The sequence below is a fragment of the Lissotriton helveticus genome, chromosome 8 (genome assembly GCF_964261635.1).
Source record: "Lissotriton helveticus chromosome 8, aLisHel1.1, whole genome shotgun sequence".
Taxonomy (NCBI): domain Eukaryota; kingdom Metazoa; phylum Chordata; class Amphibia; order Caudata; family Salamandridae; genus Lissotriton; species Lissotriton helveticus.
Window position 1 is genome coordinate 126,887,026 of NC_136069.1, and position 14,494 is coordinate 126,901,519.

Here is a 14,494-nt window from a genome sequence, read left to right on the forward strand (position 1 = left end):
GGACTTCTTTACGGTTAGCGAAAAGGAGGAGAACATTGCTAAATGCTCAATTTGTAATACCTCTGTTAGTCGAGGTAAGCTTGGTACAAACTATGGTACTGGAGGCCAAATAACCCATCTGAAAAAACACCACCCACCTTCGCGGCATAAGAACTGCAACCATTCCTGTTGGTGGGGATAAACAAGTAGAAGATCGGATCACGGTGGAAGAGGAAGGACAGGGAGACCTTCTCTCTGGTAGTGGTACACAAAATATCCCTGTCCCCAGCAGAGCAGTGTTATCATCACCCACATCTTCTTCAGCAACATCTCAGTGGCACAAGAGTAAGAGTCAGTCTGGGACATCAAGGAGTACCTCAATGAAAATAAGTGCGTTGTTGAGCCTAAGGAAAATCATGCAGCCTACCATTATCAGCATGTTTAGGGGGAAGGGCAGTACGAACGCAACCACCCAATAGCATGCTTGTACAATGCGTAGCTGGCTAAAATGTTAGCACTGGACCTTCTCCCTTTTTCTTTTGTTGAAGGGGCGGGTTTTCTGAAACTTGTGACAGCCATCTGCCCAAAAATAGCAGGTTCGCAGTCGCTACTATTTTGCCCGAGATTGCTGTTCAAGCACTGCATCACGGTGTGCTGGAATTGCTTGGAAAAGCCTTGAAGCAGAGTGCTGTTCATAGTATCCACCTGACAACAGACATGTGGAACAGTTGCCAAGCCACTGAATACATGAGCATCACTGCACACTGGATCTCTTTTGTGGGGGTTAGAGAACAGATATCTGCTGGTGTTGACGCTGCTGAGATTTTTCATGCCACTCGAAAACATGCAACTGTTGCCATGTTTGCCATGGAGAAATCTCATACTGCTGAAAACATTTTGGAGGAGTTTAACAGCAAGGTCTTTGAGTGGCTGCGCCCAAGAGGGCTTAACATTAGTTGTGTTGCCACAGACAATGTCAGTAATGTAGTTGAGGCCATGAAAGATGGTGGCTATTTCAGGGTCCCGTGTTTGGCACACTGCATTAACATTGTTGTTCAAGACTTTCTGAAAATGAATGCAAAGTCAGCAACTTACTGGCCACCTGCAGAAGAATATGCACACATTTCAGCCATTTTTTTAAAGTCCGGAAGCAGCTGAGGGCCATTCAACGTGAGCATAAAATGCCAGTCAAAGCACTCATCCAGGAGGTGCCAAAACGTTGGAACTCAACTTATTACATGCTTGATCGTCTGTTTGAGCAATATTTACCACTCAAAGCTTATGTCATGAAAAGATTAGGGTATCCTACTGTGTGAGCCATGGCCATTGAGATGGGCCAATGGAACCTCATTAAATGCTTGACAGAGATGCTACTTCCTTTTGAGGTCTTCACACGTGAAGTCAGCAGGGAGGACTGTACTATGGGCCAAGCTATCCCATTGTTGCACATGCTAGAGCAGAGCTGAAGGAGGTGTCTGAAACGTACCCAGGTGTGGATGACAAACAAGACGCATATTATTTGGTGGAATCCTTAGCCGTTCGCTTATCTGACAATACAAGGATTCAAAATAACATTGTGTCACATCCACATGACATTACTGCCACAATTTTAGATCCTTGGTACAAAGTATTTCTGAACAGTAAGGCAGTAATTTCTTTTTCAGAAGTGGATGTTGTCAACTACAAAACTTTGATAGCTGTGCAAGCCATTGACTATGAAAACGAATGGCTGGTAATTAGAGGCCGCCCGTCCCAGGCCAGAACATGTACCACAGAGCAGATTCCAGAGTCAAGTTCTACTTCTGAGCCTGAGGGCAGTGCATTTGCCTCCCAGCAGTCACCAACACCAATAACATCAAGAACAGCAAGAACAGGATCACCCACAGTACAATCAGCAACTGATTGGTTTATACAGCAGGGGTTTTGTAAGTCCAGTGCTGAATCTGCACAGGCAAAAGAGGCCGAGCACATTGGAGCACCGCTGAGCATTGAGCGAATGGTCCAGGCCTATCTGGATGACCCAACAGAGGTGTTCATGGATCGAAACCCAATGGTGTATTGGTATGGGAAAAGAAGCCAATGGACAGTGCTCAGCTGGCTGACGATAACGTATCTGGCTTTCCCTGTCACAAGTGTCTCTTCCGAGCGTGTTTTCAGTGTTGCTGGTGCCACTATAACTTTGAAAAGGACCAGTCTCTCGCCCAAAAGTGTGGAGAGGTTAAACATGATCAAAATGAATCAGCACTTTATACCACCGGAGTTCAAAATACGTGAATCACAGCAGGAAGAGGAGAGTGACTTCTATGGCATAGGTAGCGGGTTAAATGACCTACCTCTGTCTGAACCACCAGAGTTTGAGGACGAGCTCCTCTTCTCTGACAACTAGGCTTTCAAATTGTTACTTTCTTCCTTCCTTTATTTGTGTGTGTTTCTATCTTTCCGGTTCAAATCAAATCCATCACCACCATCTTCTCTTTTTATTTCTCTATTGGAGTTGCACATCTGTGCATTTGACTGTCCACTCCACTCCTCCGAGTCCTGCTCCATCTTCATGACTTGCCCTAAATACATTTCCTTCAAGCCAGACATTGGATGGAGAATAGTACAAGAAATGTTGCCTCTAACAGTCCCTCCATAAGAAGTGAAACATGACTATAGCTATCCTCCATTTGTTTCTGAGCTGAAACTCATCACTGTCCGAAGGCTACAGCCTCTGTCTGCAGGCATCCACAACTCTTCACTGTCAGAACTTGGGCAGGCATCCAAAAGTAAACTCATCACTGTCAGAAGGCTAGGCATCTGATCTGACAGCCAAAGAGAAGAGCAAGACAGGTAATGATTAATGAATGATGGCATGCATTGCATTGGATGCTTGCTGACTCTGAGCGAATATGCATGAAGTCGAACTTTACAAGTTAATCTACAAAGTAAAAGTGACTCAAGTGACAGTCAATATTTCCTTGTTGTTTAATAACCACATTGTACTCCTACTACTGCAGATACAGGCCAATATCCGTTGTAATTTTTCAATATGAAATATGGACTTAATCGGAGCCATTACAGACTGAGTTGGTGTTGGACAACACGTCCAACACCATGATGAGTACCATACTATCTTTGCACACAGTCAGTCAGTTGGATCGGAGAAATTAGGAATCCTAACTTTACTACTCCTAAACTGAGAACAATCCTAACTTTAAGACTTTCGGTATTCACAGAAGGCATTTAGGAGTCCTAAAGTCAGGAGTCCTAACTTTACTACTCCTAAACTGAGAAAAATCCTAACTTTAAGACTATCTGTATTCACAGAAGGCATTTAGGAATCCCAAAGTTAGGACTCCTAATTCTGTGAACACCGAAATGTGTAAGTGCCTTCTGTGAATACCAATAGGAGTAAGTGCGTTCTGTGAATACGAAAATGGTAGTAAGTTTAGGATTTTGTCTTAAATTAGTTCTGTGAATCGAGCCCTTAGAGAGGCAGGGATAACCAGAATTTAGAAACAGATAGTCAAGAAGATCAAAGAAGCTTTTGTAAAATATAGAATTAGGAAGTGGAATCAGAATTAATAGTTCAGAAAGAATAAGTTGCAGTAAAAGTTAGGGAAATATTATTGTTAATATTACCCACTGGAGGACTTACTGGGTGGGGCCAGCAGCAGAGCCCTCGATAGAGGAGCGGTCCTCTGGTTGTCCCGCCAACTCGGACCCCGTCTTCTTGCCCCTCGGTGCTGCTCATGTAAGATATAATAAAGAAGGAGACAAACATTAATGATTGCTGTGATTGTGAAACAAATAAATTATTTTAAAAAAATGCTCAAAAAACATTTTAGAAAACAACAATTGCAAATAAAATTGACCTATCTAATCAGATCGACTACTGGCTTGCAGGATTCACGGACCGCCTACTTATTTGTGAACACTAATCCAGTGTTCCATTCTGATTCCAGAATACTAACTAAGCCTAAGTACCACCTAACCTAGCCCAACCTATTCCAGACGGGCCAATTGTTCACTAAGTCTGCATTTCCATTTTTTAGCCCTAAAAAATGCATACATGAGATGGAGGACACATGCATACATTTGTGCATACACCAAATAGTTGGTTGGTTGTGTCTGATGTTCTGCTACTAGCAGACACTGTTAGGACTACCACTCACTAAACAAACTATAAAAGGTTCTACTAAGGACTGGGATAAGCAGCACTCAGTGACAGAGGATGCGTCATGCAGACCGCTAAAAAATTATCAACTAATACTAACCTAGTATCAATACAACCACCACTATTTCACAGGAGGACAAAGGAAGGAATAGAGAGTGTCTCTAGCAATAGTATTACCTAACTTAAGTTCTCTAAAGTAAACTCTTACATAATAATCAGCCCAAACGAGCGCAAAGTTGCAAACAAGTAAGAGTAGCGCCGAGCACCTGTGTCCTACAATCACAGAAGATTTTAAAACACAATTTACCTGCAATGTAAGCAGCAGTATTCTTGTTATTCGTAAAAAAAGTATACACAATATTTATACTACTATATATTAGCTACTCACCAAGCCCCACGACTTCGACGCCTAGCAGGTCCAACAGGTCCTCCTCCCGGTCCAGGATGTCTGACCACCCGTGGGCCAGCTGGTTTATGGGTGCGCCAGACCCCTGAGCAGTGAAACACTGCCCTGCACACCTTCGCCCACCGGCGGTGACGATCCTGGGTAGGGTACCCAGAGCCTGGCCCGCCGCCTGCTGCCAAGGTCAAGGGGAGGTGGCGCTGCACAAAAAAAACAAGGGCGCCCAACTCCGCCTCGCGAAAAAGCTCCTGGGCCTGCATCCCTGCAGGGTGCAGTCTGTCGCAAATTAAGTTAGGGGAAGAAGTAGGAGCTTAAAGAAAGAAGTAATATAAAACATTAGAAAAGTAAAAAAAACACAGTAAAAGTAGAAATAAAATGCAAAATATAGACTTACGGACAGAGAGAGATATGTAATAAATAAAAAAAATCGGAAAGACAGCGTAAAAAACTAATGATTGCAAAGATTGAGGGAGGATAGAAAAGCAGGCCCAGACCCGTAGCATAGAGTGCAAAACAAGATGGCCGCGCCCATCGCGACCGCGTGGGTAAGTTTGCGTGATATTTTCCCCCGAGCACGCAAAAAGCATCGCGGACAAGTAAAACCCATTCCCCAAACATGAAATGTACATCGCAAACATGCTATACGCAAATAATGCATTGCAAACGGGCGGGACAATTGAAAAACAAGATGGCCGCACTCATAGGCGACCGCATGGGCAAGTTCGCAAGCCTAAGCATGCAAACAGCATCCTGAACATGCACAAAGCGTTCCCGAACAAGAAAAACTCATTGTGAACAGGCGCGACAAGCAACTACGCACGCTTGCATAGCGCAATAACAACTTTGTGTAGCTCCGCTTAGTGTGACTACGCAAACTATGCCCAGGGTTAATCGTAATGTGGCAATCTGACCAAAGGGATGTCGGGGTCAGGCTGCCGGGCATGGTCTGTCGGTTACCCATCCGCCCAACATCATAATCAAGCTGTTAAATGTTTTCTCTTAGGAAGTACATGGAAAGAGATGGAAGCTGTAGATTCTTTGTTTTTATATCTACGTATATATATCTATAGATATCTATATTTAAGTTCATATATAAATGTATGTAGTTAATGACAATATTTTTTGAGGTTACATTGTTCTTAAATTATTTATATGCATTTTGGGTGAATTATAAATATTTTGGTGATTTAATATATTTATTTATAATTTAAACATGTGAGTAAAATGTTTTATGTTTATTTGTGAGCATAGTTTTACGTAAAAAGTATTTTTTTATATTCATTAATGAAATTGTAATTATTTTGGCAATATTATTGTAGTCCATATTGTGTGAATTTATACTTTTGATGTTGATTGATGTTTTTTTTTTTAAGTTGACCATATTGTTGTTTCCGGTCTTAGTTTTTCCCTCCCTGTAAAACAGCAATATTTTTAACAGCCATATTTGGGTTCTCAATATTTTTGGTTTTATTAGTTAAGTATAGGAAGGCGATATTTTTTTTAACAATATTTATATTCCGATGTTTTTGTGTTTAGATATTGCATGCATCGATATTATGTAAGTGAACAACAAGAGACATTAATTTTTAAAGTTTTAAGTTAATATTGAGCCTAGAAGCACAAAGCCCCAACTGTGGTTATTTGGTCGAGCCAGACCCAGACAAAGTCACAAGTTTAGGATGAATGCGATGGAGCACGGGCTGGCTATAGGGTCAAATTAGGCTGGCTGAACAAAGGTGCTTTAGTTCCTGGTTTTCGGAATGTTGCAAGATCCCACGTTGAGGATGAGTCAAGCATCCGCGGCTGCGAGGAGACTGCAGGCTGCTATTCGAGGTCCAAAGTCGGATAGGGGTCGCGCTGCAGCGGTACTAATGCAGCTGCAGGGAAGTGCATCACAGGACCACAGTTGGGCTGACAGAGCAACGTCAGGTCCACTTCCAAGAGCCCAGACCTGGGGTGGCACCACTTGGAGGATGGGACACTCAGAAGACAGAGTCATGTGCTGAGTTCAAACTGGTTAGAACCTTTCTGTCTCGGAGGCCAGCTAACTATTCCTGGGAGTCACTCAGTTGGTCTTGGATTCAAGGTGCAAGTCCAGTCCTTTCACTCGGGGAGCAGGGCAACAGACAGCTGGGAAGCAGGGTCAATAGTTAGGAAAAGAAAATGCCGATGTTCTAAAAGTGCTATTTTCAGAATTGGGATCTAAAATCTGACAACCAAAAAAGAGGGTTTGAAATTACAATTCCATAGATGCCAAACTCGACATTCCTACCTGCTCCCAGTTGAAATTATCACATATTAAATGTAATCCCACTATTAACCTATGGGAGAAGCAGGCCTTCCAGTAGTGAAAAAAACTATTTAAAATGTTTCACTAAGCACATACCAAGCTTTGTATAGACAATGCACTGTACCCCGTAGGCTGTTTAGGGTCCTATCTAGAGGTGACTTATATCTATTAAATAAAAAGGAAGGTTTAGGCCTGGCACAAGGTTTACTTTGCCAGGTCGAAATGCCAGTTAAATCTGCACACACAAGCTGCAAAGGCAGGCCTGAGACTACTTAAGTGAGTGGCACAATGAGTGCTGCAGGCCCACTAGTAGCATGGCAACCCATGGCTACATGTAGTACCTCTTTACTGGGGATTTGCAAGTAAATTACATATGTCAATTGGGTTTATGCCAGTGTTACCATGTTTAAAAGAGAGAGCACACACAGCACTGGTTAGGAGAGGTAAAGTGCACGGAGTCCTAAGGCTAACAAAAACTAGATCAGCAAATTGGAGACGTAAGGCGAAATGTTTGGGGGAAGACCACGCTAAGGCTGTCAGGTCTAACATAGAACTGCTATCTTCCTACTCTTCATGGGTGCCTGCTAGTGATGGGAAAATATTGATGGAGTTGAGGAGAGTGCCCTGGAGGGAGAAAGGCAGGGAAGAAAAATCATGGTGTGACAGTGACAAAGATAACATTGGAGAAATTTCAGGGAGCATAAAAAAATAAAATGGATTAATTGCTCAGTCCTGACATAAAGCACATTAAAGGGGGTGCTGCTTGTTCACAGACATTCCAATTACGGGTGGGCATTACTTGCATAATTACTGCATCATATATATATGAAATAACAGCAAAATTAGTGAGATTATGCAGAATTATGGAAGGAGAGTAACCCTGTATTTAGCTCTATTTCTATTTTGTTAGCACAAAAAGCACACTTGCATCCAAAATGCACCAGAGGATGCATTTTGCGCTTAGGAAATAGAGCTAGGTGCAACAAACCAGAGCAGCAGCAACCAGCTGCCGCTCTCACTTTGTTCCTGTGCTCTTGTAGTAGGATTTCCCCCAAAATTACTCTAAAGTACGCAGGACATAGGGCCATATGTATCAAGCTAATTAGCATTTGCAAAGGCCGAAATTCGGCGAATTTCGGCCTTTGCGAATGCTAATTAGCTAAAAGGTATGTATGTAACATTTTTGCTGCAAAATAAGGAATCGCAAAATTTACAATTCCTTATTTTGCGATTGCACTTAAGGAATCGCAAATTTTGCGATTCCTTAAATGCAATGTATCAAACCAAAAATATTCCAAAAATGCCCATAAGGATTCGCAAATTACCACCAACTTCTAGTTGGTGGTAAGTTGCGAATTCTTTTAAAAAAGCTATTTTCAAAAAAACCAAAGTTGCCATATGACGCTCATACATGCCCCTAGGGCATGTATGTGTGCCATATGCCCCCACATGTCAATTTCAGGGGGTGCAGCAGGGTGTTCTTGAGACACCCCTGCACCCTTGAAAATATTCCTATTTTGCGATTAGCAAATTGCTAATCACAAATTCCCCCTTCATTCCTATGGGCCTCCTAATCGCAAATTAGGAATGGTAAGGAATCGCTATAAAAAAGCAATTTTTTACATACATACCGTTTTGCGAATTCTTAATAGCGATTCCTTAAAAATCGCTATTTAGAATTCGCAAAACGGAACTATGATACATATGGCCCATAATCACATAACTTTTGGTAATGTTCCGTCACAAGAGTAACGCAAAATTACTGAAAGAACTCTGATTACTCCAGCATAATCAAATTTTCTGTTAGGAAGCCCTACAGAGGCTCAGAGTTTTTTTTAAACACATGCCATAAATACAGATATCACAGTGTTGCTTATATGTATCTCAGCCTCATACTCTTGGTTATTTTCAGACCTCGTAGAACTGCTTAGACACTGGCCTCACAGTACTGTTTATAATATGTTTTTTTGTAGAGCACTCGCTAGCACATTTCCTCCGACCCAAAGAGCTGTGAATAATAGATGTTACTGTTACACTAATGTATACCCAATTTACTGACCTCTGAAAATTGCAAGGCTGCATTGTCTTGCCTTAAGTTGTGAATTTCATATCACATCATACCTCAGCAGTGTGTAGTTAAGTCACCGTGCCATCCTCATAGCTAGCTTATTTGCCCTGGCCAATAGGGCTGCTTATGTACAGGCCCCAGAGCATTCTTTATAGGGAAACCTCACAGTAAGATTCGCTTTTCCCAAAATATAGAAATAGAATTATAGGTGTCAGAATGCACATAAAAAATGCAACTGAGTAAACTAGTGACATCCAACACAAGAGCTGTGGATGCACAGTGCTGTTTGTGCACATGCCTCAAAATTCTGTGTATGAGCTACTATGTAGGGTGGCCTCGCTGCATTGGTTATTTGTAGCCTGGCTTCACCTACTATTTATCTGTATGTCAGCGCTGTTATGTCCTAACCTGGGAGAGTTGTTGCTTTGTAGTCTGCAGTGCTGAATATGCCTCACAGTACTAATAACATTTTCAATTCAGGTACATCCTGTCATTAAGGCCAAAGGGATCCACCCCACCACTTATTTTTTTGAAGCATTAAGATTGTCTATCAGGTTGAGCATTGTTCAGCCTGAGAGACACTGTACATGTTGGGGTCAGGCTGCCGGAGCTGATTATTGCCAGGCTCAGGATTTCACCGTCCTCAGGTCGTGACCCCCTCACTCCTGTAAATCGCAGTGATAGCCTCTCTCCCATAATGAGGGTGCTTGTCACTGATAGACTTGGACCTGTGTATTCAGTTTGAAGCCCTGAAATGCTCAGGGCCGACCATCTATCTGTGATGCCACGTCACAGAGTAAGGTGAGGTGAGCAAGTCTCACTGACCCTCATCCACTGTGACGGCAGTCCCTTCCCTAAGACTCCAGGTGCCACCCTCCCTTGCATGTCCACGTTGCAGAAACAAAATCCTTTTTAATAATTTCACAGCATGTCTGCTTATTCTGATGTTATCAGGAAAAATCTTAAAAACGGGTATGTTAACATGCAAAGAGGTCGTCCTCTTAATCAGGTTGAAAGTGCAATTGTTTAAGCCTCTTTATATATAGCTGCAATGCATTGAGATCTGTATGTCATCATACACCATCTAGGCTTCAAATCATAGAGTGAACTTTGAACGACACTGGTGATTCTTTTAGGTCCTTTCAAAAGGTAAAGCTGTTTCAAATTAAAATGAAACTAATGGGACCCCTCTTTTCACCAACATATTCACTTGTATGAGTCTTCAATCTAAAGCCATGTGTGCTCAGGGTAGGCGTATAGCCCACGCACCCCCGCCTCCCCCCAGGCACACATTTTCCACTAATTGCCAATTCAATATCTAAGCCCATTGTAGTAGTGGAAGTCTTGGCTCATTTCAATTGAAACAATTACTGCTTGTAATAATATTGTTTTTCATTCAATGCTCATAGATATTTTTCTTTATGTTTCTGGGCCCTGCAATTAGCTGTCAACCTTTTATCTATTTTTATGGTGCTAATTTCATTACCCACAGATAAAATAAGGGTTGTTTTAGCAGAATTTAGGTTGTTGAATTGCGGATCACAACAGTCATCTTAGAGCTCAGTAAATCATGAAAAGGAAACTGTAAAACAAATAATGTATGTCCCAAGACATTGAGCCAAAAGGCAATTCTGAGTGTGTGAGATTCTATTAGAATGTCCGTTATCCCATGTAGTATGGTTGGACCTGGCCTTCTCTGCAGGGTCACCGCCAAGCATTTTGCCTTCAACCCTCCAGTTTTGATGAATTTATTTTTGTTGGCTATAGGACCGCTAACCAGTGCTAAAATGTGTCTGCACCCTCCCTAAAACATTGTACAATTAACTTACACATGATTGGCACATTCATTTTACTTGTAAGTCCCTAGTAAAGTGGTACAACATGTACCCAGGGCCTGTAAATGTAATGCTACTAGTGGACCCGCAGCGCCTATTGTGTCAACCACTTAAGTATCTTTTTAAAGCATGCCTCAGGCCTGCCATTGCATCCTGTGGAGAACAATTTTAAACTGCCATTTCATCCTGGGAAAACTTTGCCATATCTAAACCTTCCATTTGAATGCATATAGGTCACCCCTACAGAAGGCCCTAATCATCAAACATGGCATGGTGCAGTGTATTTAAAAAGGTGGTTATGTACTTTTAGGTTTTCATGTCCTGGAAGTGAAAAACTCTTAAATTAGTGTTTCGCTAAAGCTACCTCCCCCATAGGATAACATTGAATTACATTATAAAGTGATACAATTTGATTGGGAATAAGTAGACATGTCATGTTTACATTTAAATGGATTGTAATTTAAACCCCTCTTTAATAATATAATCTGAGATTAAGTCAAAATCCAGAAAAATTTCACTTTTAGAAAGGTGGCATTTCCGTGTCCTAACCATTTGGTGCTTGCAGCCTGTGTTCTGGTTTACATGACTAGGTGTGGTTGACCTTATGCATTCCTCCCAGACATCTAAATAGAGGAACTGGGTGGTGGCAAGATGGGCCATCTTGACCTGATGGGAGGGGTGGAGCTGTCACCCACCACGCTGCACTTCAAAGGAGCTGCCTCAGTACACACAAACAAAGAACTTCACACTATGCTTTGTGATTGCGGACATACTGGTAACTAGGCAGGGAAAAATGGAATTTCCAGCACCAGATGTGGGGGGAAGTCTAGAAGTTTCTCTCACTTCAAAGCTGGTACCAGGCATGAACATTGGACCTTCAGACCTACTCTCCAGGTTACTTCAGGACCTGTGGAAGACTCAGAAGAATCGCTGTTCTGCTGTACTGCTGCAAGAACGAGTGATCAAGCTCTGTGGATCTTCCCTGCTCAGCCCAGCTGTCCAGAATCAGATGGACCTGCCTGTGCGCTGCCGATGGGCTCTGCTGGAGTTCTTCTTGACCCCAAAAGAGTGACAACTGGGTCCTAGATACTTGGTCGGGTTCAGATTGTACTCCTCCTGGGTCAACGATTGGCTTATCGGAACAGAAGCAGCATGATGCACTCAACACAGTGCAATACAGGACCTTGCATTGTAGCACCTTACAACTCCTGATTAGCAGCTTCATCAGAACTGATTCAGCACAGTGTATCTCAAAGTAGGGCCTCACATTGCAAAACCTCACGGCTCCTGATCTGTAGCCTCATGGGAACCTACACAGCGTGACACAACTCGAAGCAGGACCTCACAGCTCCTGATAGGCTACCGCAAAGGAACCGACCCAACTTGATGCACCGCAACACAGGACCTTGCATCTCCAAACCAAGTACAACCAGGTACATTGACCTCTGGCTGAACTCTGTCCTGTTCCCAGCCCCAGCTCCATCGTGGTTGACTTGAACTTTGTCCCGGTCTGACGTGAGCAGATTACCCCATTTGGTGCTATGTGCTTTTTGGTGCTACTTTGACCTGAGATTGTAAAATTTCATATATCAGTCCTACTAATCGAATGTTTGCTGTTTGTTGTCAAATAATGTATTAAATTGTACTCTTTTTTCCAGACTGATGTGAGCTTTTTCTTGTGTTGTGTTTTAACTTTATTATTGATTGAGTGCTGATGGAGCGAGGGTGAAAACAAAAATTTTTGTATACCCCTCATGAAATCTCTTTCCCATAACTGTAATATGTATTAATCGTGTGTTTTTTTTTAAATTAACCAACATAGAATAGAAAGCACATACACATGTACACGTGGGATACTAATTTGCTTGTGTTGCGAATCATAATATATTAATTGAGTGAAATTGTTATACTAACATAGTACGCAAATGTCATGATCTGATGAACACCCTTGCATGTAAGCTTCTTATATGTATTATTGTGGCAGAAATGATGGAGAATGGTAAGAAAACAATGCTTAATTGTTGCTTCAATGCTAGGAGGATGCCTGTAAGGTGACAGTCGAGCTATACAAATGTTTTAAATAAAATAAAATAAATAAATAACAGGGAGATCTTAGAATGGGGGCGGTAAACATAAGGGCTATACCTCGAAATCTAATGTTTAATTGATTTTGTTTCTATAATAGTTCCCTTTACGGCCCACGTAGCCTAATCCAAACTGGAAGGTTTGGGAAACTCCGAAACTGTGGTGATCTATGCATGCGAGAGATGTACAAGCAGTCTGTGCATGTACAGCATGGGTCAAGGTCAGTGTGGCCTGGAGTGTAAAAGGGTGCCAAGATTTGCACGACTGTGTCATGAGCCTGAGAAAATTACTCCAAGTGACAAGTTAAAGGACAGAAGTGATAAAAATACAATAATGAACAATCGGACCTTATTTTGATTATAACGATGACTTGGCGGAAATATGGACAATGAGGAGATGAGGGGATGCTCATCCACCCCTTAAATGGACCAATGAAATTGAGCGAGGACCCTAAAAAGTTTCAAATTTTATACAGATAGTTAGGGAAAAAGGGTATAAAAGAGGATAAAAGAGGACGTTTGAAAGTGAAGAGAGAGCTTGCTTTTGGATTTTATTTTTGCACTACGACATGCTGTCGGACTGAACAATTTTCTATGGTGCAAATACTTTGAAATTTTCTTGACTTTAACTTTTGATGGGTGTGGAATCCGGATGGGAGGTGAACATCAAGAAAGATAGAGAGGCGGTTTTTGGGAACTTTCCTGCGCTAATCCTGATGTCCATTTACTGAAATCTTGGGAATATGGTTTGACTTATTTTCTGTTCTATTCTGCTAATAAATGTAAACTGTTTGAATTTTAACTTTATTTTCTTCAGGTTAATTAAATGTCTAATGTTTATTGAATTAAGGTTAAATAAAATAAGGTCATTCTAGGAGATTAAGTCTCTAAATAAAAATTTAAATAAATAGAGAATTAAGATGGTCTTGTTGTCCATTAGTTAACTTTTACTAGCTGATCCATTGACCAAATGGTGGAGTGTGTTAATGTTTCTTAAAGGTAAAACCATGGTAAATCTGATAAACTGCAGATGTTTATAGTGTATAACATTTTAGACTAATTAGAATTAAATAAGACACTCTGCTAAAATCCAGCATCTCCTCCTCTAGGCTTCACTGAATCTTGGGAGCAGGGTGATTTGTGTGTATGAATGACCGACGAGTAAAGTGTGATAGCTCCTAGGAAATATAGTCATGGTTTGGAGGTTTAGTTTGGAGCAGCGCTGGATCAGTGCTCCACAAATACTTTGTACATTACTTCTAAGTTATGACTGACTGTTTTTGTGCCCATCTACCAGAGGGCTAAGCACATTAAATGAGTGACTCTTGTGGTTCTCCCCGACAAGGATTGTGGCTGTTGCTTGAGAAGGGCATTAAAAGATGTGTTTATTGCAAGTAGAAGTAAGAAAGTGCAGGAATTTGAGACAGAAGGTGGTATTCTAATTGGCTAACTATTGTCACAGAAAGACTCAGTAAGTCAATATCTGGGTTAGGATTAATTACAAGCCTGGGTGCATGCGCATAGGCAATTTGGGCACACCTTTACGTTACATGACTTTCAAATCACTCACATATTTGACTAATAATTGTGTAGCGATTTTACTGTCCAACTCCAGATATACAACTTTGCTTATGTTAACAATCACTTTGTATATATACTCAGTAGGTGATAGACTG